Raw genomic sequence first — 10,587 nt, forward strand, 5'->3', positions numbered from 1 at the left:
TTCTTCTACATTTTGCATTTCAGGATAACCACCAATGGTATTTTAAGGATCAGAAAAAGAGGGCTAGGGTGACACCTTAAAGCAATGCAGCCTTTCTTTGCCTTTCTGTTGATTCTTTTGATTAACCTTTGACAGAAGGCACTAAATGGAGATCCCAAAATTGAGGTCAGAAATGAAACTTGCTTCTGAGACCGCTTCCAGAAAGTTGCTATTTTGCAGGTCGGATTCAGTCACATACCAGCAAATTCAGATTGCACAATTAAAGTGAATTTGGCACTCTTGCACAACAAAAGCCACTTCCAAAGACAATTGGACTTTCTGTGGTAAGGAAATTGATGGGAAAATGCACTGTAAAATGTTGGCTAACAATTGCTTGATGCAACATTGTATAATCTCCCAGCAAATAGAATGAATGCTCAATGAACAGGTGATCTGGAAGCAACCTGTCTTGGAAGCATATTGTGGATATCAGTCAACAAAGTAGAAGAAACAAATTGCTCAAAATAACTGTTGTTAAATGGACACTCAGTATGTGAAGAGCATGTGCTCGCTTGCTTCCAGAATTGCATACCAACCATGCCACCTCCCACACTGGACTGAAATGTCTTCCATTGCTTAGGAACAGATGTAGGGGGAGAGGGAGAGAAGGTGACTATGTTAACATTGTCTTCCTTCCCCATTCAGCCAATAGAAGCCTCTGCTGGCTCAAACAGCCGTCCATCACTGAATGTAACCATATGTCTTTATTCTTGATTCTTCCTAAAACATAAAATCCATAAACTCTTGCACAAGAACTAGTGGAAGATTTCTCAAGGGATCGGGGTGTGTGCTACAATAGAAACAATGAATAAGCAAAATACAGGCTAGAGTGTATACATTTTAGTGGGTCATAAACAGGCCTTAAAACTGGCAGTCTTACACAAGGGCTTGACCAGTTGAACCAGCTCCTTTGGATTTGAGGCCACTTTCCTCATGCCATGCTCTTTCACTAAGTTAGAAATAGCATTCTGCTAGAGGAAGGGCATCTTTGGCTCTAGCTCATAAAATTCCTTTTCAGTATTACACCAAGCATATACTATTGGTGCTGAACAGGCCTCATACTATGTAACCATAAGCAGCTGCATAGGGCAGCACTTTTGGAAAAGCAGCATATGCAAGATCTTTTCATGTGTGTTTCACAATGAAAAAAAAGGTTGCATGGTCTAATATGCTAGAAGGAGGTAAGACTGGGTCCATGACAAGCCATGTAGTCATATGGTTGTTTCACTGCTAAAATGCCAATGGAATTGCCATTTGCTGAGGTTTGATTTGGGGCTGTGTGATTCTGGCCTTATTTAGTGTAGGCAAGCTAATGCTTATATATACAGACATTTTCTTGTACAGAAAAACAGGAGTTTTGAATCTTTTACATTATAACAGATCTTATGTAAGCAATTTGTTCCCTTGTCTTATTCACATGGTCTGAAACTGTCATAATAAACATGTGGAGGGAGAGCAGGATCATGCCCTTGACTTCAGGTCTTGATCTCAGCTGAGTGTATGCAGAGCTGATGACTGCATGTAAGCTCTGTGCACACAGGGTGGAATTAATGCATAAGGTTTGGGGCAGGAACAGCAGACATCCTGCTCCATCGCCACACATTCTTTATATACAGTTTCAGACCATGTGGAAAGGACTGTGTGTATTGTAGCTTCCTTTAGCCATTTGTGCAACACTGGAAAGCAACAAGATGTATGCAGCTGCAACTGTTTTATTTTGCAGCTGTCTTAAATAAATTGAACGGCACTTTTAGTTATTTATTTAAAATATAAAATAAAATCAAGGCAGTTTTCAGTGCCTTCTGGGGGTGTGAAAAGAAAAATGTTTTGGAACAGCCTAAGAATATGCTTCTGTTAATGCACATATATATGAAGCATGTGTAGGAAGTGCGGTTCTTAATGCTGTTTGCTAAACACCATTTTTGTTTGCAAAATCACCATGTAATTTAATTTTCAAAAATTGCATGAGTAAACCTTGATTTAGGATTCAGGATCTCAAGCTGTTCTGAAGGTATCAGACTCATGTTTCGCATGCCGTTTGCCAGTCTGGAGACAAAATCTTGTTTTAATCAGTAAAGCCATTTTTATTTATATAATTGGAAAATAGAAGCATAACTATGTCCTGAACGGGTGCCATTGCAGTTAGCAGCAAAAGCTTAACTCACCAGACTAATCTTTTCCAACTTCCACCAGCTTTCGAGTTATTCTTGTTATTAATTATTTTATTTTAAAAGAGTTGGATCCAGAAATGCCCATATGTGAAAGGCATCACCCACTCACAGAACTGTTTTATATCTCACACTAGAGTGTTGAGTAAGAAAGTGAAAAAAACAAAAACAACCAGCAATGTTCTACTGTTTGTGTGACCTATTTCACATGCATGAGAATGACTCCAGAACCTCCTTATTATGCTGTAATGGACATGGGCAAGATCTTGCACTCTTGCAGAACAGCACCGGGGGCTACATTTTCCTTCTGCTCACTTCTTATTGTTGTAGCTATTGTAATGCACTGCGCTAAGTGCTGTCTGATCTTTAATTGTATTTTTATTGCTTCATTTCTCATACCGTATTTTATTTATCACGATTTGCAGTCCACAGAATTCAAATTATAACACAAGAAAATATAAGAAATAAAAGCAGCAATAAAATACAATTAAAAATCAATATCAGTATTTAATGTGGACATGCTGTGTACCACCTGAATGTAGCTCAAGGACCACTGGTGGTCCATGGACTGCAGTTTGGGAACTGGTTTAGAATACTCATATACAATTTTTCAACAAAACGTTCTCAAAGTGGTTTACATCAAGAGATGGGCAGAAGGGAGGGTTGCAAGAATCTGTTGATTTTGGTTCTCTCAGTTTCTAATCTCAATTTCATTTTTACATGTTTCTGCAGCATTTTTTTTAAAAAAAATCATGAATATTCTTTAACATTTTGGTGTGAGTTTTTCCTAATAAACACATTTATGTCTACAGTTCTGACTAATGTACACATTTTTACAAGCAATTTCTCCTGATAAAATGCATTTTTGCATCTTATTTTCACTAATACGCTCATTTTTATACACATTTCCTTCTAATATATTCATTTTGTAAATATTGGTGGTTGGAGAGCTGCATCACAAAATTTGGGTATGTGCAAATTTTGAAGGATGCTGTTTCATTGCTCATATTGTTTTGGAAAGTCCAAATTTGATACATTCAGCTTTAAATGTGAACTGAATGTAATTTCTCCCCCATCCCTAAAGAAGTTAGATTGGAATCAATCTCTAGGTAATTTGAAGTAGATCAACAAGGATTTCTGTCTCCCAATTGCTTAACCATGACAACAACAAAATGACCTTCCCCCTGTCAGTGAGAAGGTTAGCAATGGCAGATAAATTTCCTTGAGAGACAGCTTGCCCACTGCTACCAGTCTCTCCTTGCAGTGGTAGTTGTTGGTATTCTCAGTTTACACAGAGCAACAAGTCCCAGCAGGCCAGATTAGTGCCCCTATGAACAAAGAGGTGGAGGTGCTGAACCTTGAACTGGAGGTAGCAACGCATCTGCCATAGAACCCTGTGAAATACATTGAGGTTCCTCAGCATACAAGTCAATGTGGACAGGGTTTTCTGAAAGGAGAATGAATGAACATTGCTGTCCTAAAGCCAAGAATGCTGAAACCATGGTTAAACTGTCGGCAGGTTCAAAAGATTTCTATGCCATAGCTCAATGGTAGAGCACACCTTGCTTCAATCCTTGGCATCTCCAGGTAGGACTGGAAAAAAATCCCTGTCTGAAACCCTGGAGAGCTGCTATCAATCAATACAGGCAACAGTAACCAATGATCTGAGTCAGCTTCTTGTGTTCCTACTATTTGCTAGTTAAACACACACACTTTAGATCTGCGAACTGGTTGATAATTTTTTTTATTGTGTTTGCTTTCCCAGCAACCATACTATGTAGGCTACAGGTTCCATACCAGCACAGGAGAATCCAAGCTGAGAAGTCGTGACTTGCCCATGGCCTACCTGAACATCGAGGGTGCTCTCTCTGTCTCTGAGCTTTCTGATTGCCTTTCTGTCAGCAGAATTATAAGATGTGTTCAGACAGCAAGGCTCAATTAACCCAGAAAGAAAGTGCAACCACGGACTAAGGTATCTTTCTGTGTAGTAGCAAGTAACTCACAGCCCAACCCAATATAATTAAAGCTATGTTTTCATATGTTAGATCTGCATCAAACAGAGGCTGCAATTCAATGCACACTGACTTGGGAGTAAGTCCTGTTGAACTCATGAGTAAACTCGCATAGAATGTCACTGTTAATCTGCCATTTTGGTGTCCATTCTCCCAGTGCTGTGTCATCCTTTTGAAATTCACAGTCTTCTTTACATGGAATAATTTTGAATAATATGGCACTGTCTGCAGACTACGGTGCCTATAACAAGACTGCAATGTGGATGTTAATGAATATACTAATTGGCATGGTTCCCCAACCCTGACTTTTGCTCATTCAAAATACTAGGGAGTTTTGCCTAACTTCCCCTACCATCTCTTAGGCAGCTGCTGATTTTGAAAGAAACTCACTGAATTGTTTGTTTGATCTTAGGTTCCTGAGGAAACTGAAAAATTCAAGAACATTCCAATGCCTGAACCATCTCCTGGCTTAGTTTAAAAGAAAGTTCAGTAAAATTCAGTGCTAGAACCTGTTTGAATGCAGAGCTCAGCCCTAGAATATGTGGGGGAAAGACTACCTCAAAGCATGTGCTGAGTGCCTTTTCTTCAGCACTAGTTTTAGCCTACTATCAAACAGCTAGATCCCAGGATTAGAGGACAGAGCTTTCAGTTTGGGCATATCTTTTTAAAGGAATTAACCCCTCAGTCATAGATTCTATATCCATACATTAATATCTTCCAATAAAATAAAATAACTTGGATGGCTTAATCTCCCTTTTGAAAAGATTCATCTCTAGGATAAGACAGTGTTTATCCATGTGGATAGTATTTGTTCATTTCTATCAATTTTGCCTGGCACAGAATTCAGATTTACTTACTTCTAGGATGTGGAATGTGTTTTGTTTTGTTTAAATTGCTGCTGCATTAGCTACTTCTTATGTAACATCGAGTCATTTTTTGGCAAAAAACAACTTGTGTAGCTTAATCTACCAATGTACTCTAAACTAAAACCCCATTTTATGGGCAATTCAAACCCATTTTATGGGCAATTTGGGGCAATTATTTGGGTCTACCAACCGAAAATAATGGCTTAGACAACAGAAGCATCTCCCCAACAGCCTCTTTTGTGAAGGCAGAAACAAAGAATTCACTTAAGGAATACTCAAGTAGAGTTAAGTACTTCTTTCTCACCTGGGTGGTCTAAAAAGGACTATAGTGATTCTTTGGCAGACTTCCTTGTAATTTATTTTGACCAAAAAAAAAAAAAAAAAGGAAGAAACTTCATTGTTGCTGTTTGTGTTGAATGTTTTTAGTTTAGTAGCTCCTCAAATTCCTTCTTGGCTTATGTTATTATACTCTCATGCTTAACTTGCCAAATTGCATGCTTTCTTTGATTTTTGCTCATTTTGATTCCCGGGCTGTTTTCAAAGGAGATTGTCTCTTACCTTTCTTAATGCAGCTCTCAGCCTCGCTAGAATACTTTCCTCATGATTCTCTTTGTTTTGAGGTGGAGCTTCTTGACTCATAAAACTGTAAGAACCTCAAAGTTATCAAAACGACCAACCCACTGACCTAAAATGGAATTCTTCACATATCAACTTCTTCAAATACATTCCCACAATCCAGAATGTGGCCTTCTCTAAGCAGGAAGCAAGAGTGAAAATTGCCAAAAGATGCCTGCCTGCCTGCTTGCTTGTTTATAAAAGTATTTACATACCACCCTCTTGCAAAACATCAGAGTGGTATGCAGCAACATAAAAACATTTAAAAGCAATACTAAACAATAAAAAAAGACTGCCTTAGCCAGCCAAAGCCAGCTGTATCCCAAAACATCCTTGTAGAACTCTCCAGGGACAAAAGCTGCCCCAGGCTTGTGTACAATTTGGAATGGGGAAATTGCAAGAGTGGAAAGAGATTTTCTTCCACTTTTTAAAACCTAGTATTACATTTCTATCCCGCCTTTCAAGGAGCTCAAGGTGGCATACAAAAATGGTTCTCCCCCTTCCCATTTTATCCTCTCAACAACCCTGTGAGTTGGGTTAGGTTGAGGGACATTGACTGGCCCATGGTCACCCAGTGAGCTTCATGGCTGAGCAGGGATTTGAACCCTGGTCTCCCAGGTCCTAGTTCAACACTCTAACCACACACTACACTGGCTCTCTTTTCCCGATCCCAATCCAGGAATGGTTTCTTAAAAAAAAAAAATACTGTAATGCACTCTATGGAAGAGTTTTTGGAAATTTGTGGTGGGAAAGGATGGGACACTGAAGAGCCACTGCCAGTAAGAATAGGGGCTAGAGCAGGAGGGAGGAAACTTGTTTAAACTGAGGGCCACGTTCCCTTATGGGAAACCTTCTGGGGGCCACATACCAATAGTAGGTGAGGCCAGAGGCAAAAGTGGGTGGAGCAACAAATGTGAATTTTGCCGTTGTACAGTAGCTGGTATAGCACAGTGGGGAGGAGAGTCTGGCTGGGAGTCCAGAGTCTATGAGTTCAAATCCCCACTCATGTCTCCTGGGTGTCAAGGGCCAGATAAAGATCACTCCCACAGTGAGTGGCTCAGGAGTTACGTGCCCTGCCACCTTTGCAGCCGTGGGCAAGCTGCATACTCCCAAGGAACCCAGTTGCCCCCCAGCTGGCAGTTGGGGACAAGGAAGGGGCTGGCTTGTGCAGCTGTGTCAAGCTGAGCAGGCCCTAGCCAGCTGGGGAGGACTAGCCTCAAAGGGGGGCAATGGTAAACCTCTTCTGAATACCGCATACCATGAAAACCCTGTTCATAGGGTAGCCATAAGTCAGGATCAACTTGAAGGCAGTCCATTTCCATTTTCACAGTAGGCTACTCTCTCTCTCTCACACACACACACACACACACTCACACTCACTCACACGCACACACACACACTTTTCTCTGTCATCCATCCAAGGAGTCAAAGAGGCATTATCAGAATTCACAGACATATTCCAGCCAGGCAAAAACACGCAAGAAAGGTGTACAGTAGGGCCAATCAAGGGACAGGGCTGAGGAGGTGAAGCCTAAGTCCTGAGGGCCAGGTTGAGAGATTTTGAGGACAGCATTAGGCCCTCAAGCCTGAGGTTCCCCACCCTTTCAACAGATGTACAAAGAGTCTGATCACATATAACACAGCTTCCTGTGTTCCTAAATAACAACTGGTCCATGATGCAGACTCCAGAGTGTTATCTGGGAGAGGCCACAGGGAACATATGATGCTGATTTTAAGACAACTTTGTGGCTCGGTTTCTAGGCCCAATTCCAATTTCTGGTTTTCTTTAAAGCCCTAAATGGTTCCAGGCTAGAATACCTTAATGCCTGCCTTCTCACATATAAGCCTACTTGCCCATTAAAATCTTCTCCAGATGTTCTGCTCTGGGTTTTTCCACTATCTGAAGTTAAAGTGAGTGGTTATCTAGGACTGGGCTTCATATAAAGTGGTCCTGAGATTATTATTTTTACTAAAAATCATTTTATATTCAGTGATAGTCAATATAACATAATATAATAATAATCATCATATATGGATATTATGGAACTGAGATTAAATTGTTGAATGTCAGGCCTACAGCTAAAACTTTGTTTAGCAGGCATTTTAAGGTAGTGTTTGGTTTTATGACTATTTCATTGTTTATTTTATGCATGTTTGTTTTTATGCATACCATTTAGAAATGCATGATTAAGTGATATATAAATGTTTTAAATAAGTAAAACAAATCAATTTCCTTCTTAGAGAGTTTCTCTACTTGCTTCCAAGTGGCAAGCAAGGCTAGTTCTTTTTGTAGATGACTTTGAGGGCGCCTCCCAATGACCTGTTTATCCCAATCTGCTTGCAAAAACTTATGCAGAGGTTATAAAATGTGTCCGCTCTTTCTGATTTGATTGTGGGGAGGTGATGTAACAATGACATTCATCCCATTTTGTACATCTTTGCATCATTTGTTTATCCCATACTTTTTCGTGCATTTCCCTGTCACTTTCTTAACCACAAAAAGTCTCCTTTGTTTGCTTTTATGTGGATTTGTTGTGCTAGAGCTCTTTAATCTGCTTTAATAATGCAAAACTCAATTTCCAGTATGCAATTGAATCCTTCCTGCAAAATACTGACAGTCTAGAGGTGACTTTGGAGCTGTTTGATTATGTTTAATCTTTGAATGGATCTGTGAATGTTGTCTGTGCTGATTTTTTTTTGCTGCTCAGATGAGCTATGATGTTTCTGGTGCATTTTGGTTATTTTTAAAAATGTTTTATGGGTTTTAAGTAGCTACTTCATAGATCTTTCAGGTGAAAGGGTGGGATATAAGCAGGGCCAGCACCACCCTGCCCCGGGCCCCGGCACCCACATCCCACCTTTCCCTTGAAGTGAATGCTGCCCGCGGTGTTCACGCATGCCTGCCATCAACCAAGATGGCAGCTGAGGCTTTCCTAAGGGTCTGATGCCTCCACCGCCATCTTGGTTGATGGCACACATGCGTGCTACATGCGTGCATACCTGCCATCAACCAAGATGGCAGCAGGGGCATCAGACCCTTAGGGAAACCTTGGCTGCCATTTTGGTTGATGACAGGCTTGCGCCTGCAGTGCAGCCAGCATTTACTTCAAGGGAGAAGTAGGTGGGGCATGCAGGCGGGCATTGCAGGCCTGTGCAGTGGGGGGGTGTGCCTGGAAGCTCCCTCTATGCGATCCACAGCAGGGTCTGGAGCCGATGCTGCCACGGATCGCAAAAGGGACCGCTACCCACCCACCTTAAGGAGGGGCCCTTCAGGGGCCCTCAGCCAGGGCCCAACCTAGCCATCCTCTGGCACTGGCCCTGGATATAAAAGGTTTAAAATATGTTAGTAAATTATAACAGGGATATTGGGGTGATGCTGTGTGTATCTCTGTGTAAACCTGAAGTTATAGTGCAACCCTAACTATGACTACTCAGAAGTAGTGCTATTGAATTCAGTACGGCTTACTCAGGAGTATAGCGAGACAGTTTTCATTGGGTGGGCAGAGACAAAAATGGAGGGGGCAGAAGGGTTGGGGCATCAGTCACTACAAAAGAGGTTTCTGGGGAAAAATGTTTTCTTAGGTAATGACAAAAATAAACCCCAATTTATGCATTTTAATTAGGAACTATTATTATTATTTATTAAATGTATATCCCATCCTTCCTCCCAATAGAAGCCCAGGGCAGCAACCCCCACCCTAAAACATCATAAAAACAGACATTAAAATATATTAAAACATATGTAAAAACATTTTTAAAAAGCTTTAAAAACATCTTAAAAAGCAATTCCAACACAGATGCAGGCTGGGATAAGGTCTCCACTTAAAAGGTTTGTTGAAAGAGGAAGGTCTTCAGTAGGCACCAAAAAGATAACAGAGATGGTGCCTGTCTAATATTTAAGGGGAGGGAATTCCAAAGGGTAGGTGCCACTACACTACAGGCCCATTTCCTATATTGTGCGGAACGGACCTCCTGATAAGATGGTATCTGCAGGAGGCCCTCATCTGCAGAGTGCAGTGATCGACTGGGTATATAAGGGATAAGATGATCTTTCAGGTATCCTGGTCCCAAGCTGTATAGGGCTTTGTACACCAAAACCAGAACCTTGAACTTAGGCCTGTAGCTAATGGGCAGCCAGTGCAATTCTTTCAGCAGTCAGGTGACATATTGGTGATACCCTGCCCCAGTAAGCTGTTGGGCTACTGCAGTTTACACTAGCCGCAGCTTCCAGACCAATCACAAGGGCAGCCCTAGAGAGAGCGCATTACAGTAATCCAACCTGAAGGTTACCAATGCATGGACAACAGTGGTCAAGCTATCCCGGTCCAGAAACGGCCGCAGCTGTCTTACCAGCTGACTCTGGTAAAAGGCACTCCTAGCCACTGAGGCTACCTGAACCTCTAGCGACAAAGATGGATCCAGGAGCATCTCCCAGATTATGGACCTGCTCTTTCAGAGGGAGTATGATCCCATCCAAAGCAGGCAACTGACCATTTATCCAAACTCGGGAACCACCAACCCACAACACCTCCATCTTGTTAGGATTCAGAGTCAGTTTACTGACCCTCATCCAGCCCACCACTGAGTCCAGACACTGGTCCCGGGCTTGCACAGCCTCTCCCGATTCAGATGTTACAGAGAAATAGAGTTGGGTATCATCAACGTACTCTGACGCCTCACCCCAAATCTCCTGATGACTGCTCCCTAGGACTTCAAAAAGATGTTAAACAGCATCAGGAACAAGATGGTACCCTGCAACACCCCAGAACACAAATGCCAGGGGGCCAAAAGACAATCACCTAATGCTATTCTCCGAGAACGACCCTGGAAGTAGGATTGGAACCACTGTAAAACAGTGCCTCTGATACGCATCTCACAAAGTTGGCT

The 10,587-nt window shown here is 41.6% G+C and overlaps 1 long non-coding RNA gene across 1 annotated transcript in view; it reads left to right on the forward strand.

Moving 5' to 3' along the window:
- Positions 1-5,250, forward strand: part of LOC133382238 (uncharacterized) — a 39,765-nt gene extending 34,515 nt beyond the window's left edge. The window contains exons 2-3 of the long non-coding RNA XR_009761865.1: positions 3,973-4,179; positions 4,632-5,250. This is a non-coding gene — a long non-coding RNA (uncharacterized LOC133382238). The remainder of the gene's footprint in view (positions 1-3,972; positions 4,180-4,631) is intronic.
- The last annotated feature ends 5,337 nt before the right edge of the window (positions 5,251-10,587 follow it).

The sequence above is a fragment of the Rhineura floridana genome, chromosome 3, assembly GCF_030035675.1.
Source record: "Rhineura floridana isolate rRhiFlo1 chromosome 3, rRhiFlo1.hap2, whole genome shotgun sequence".
Classification (NCBI taxonomy): Eukaryota; Metazoa; Chordata; class Lepidosauria; order Squamata; family Rhineuridae; genus Rhineura; species Rhineura floridana.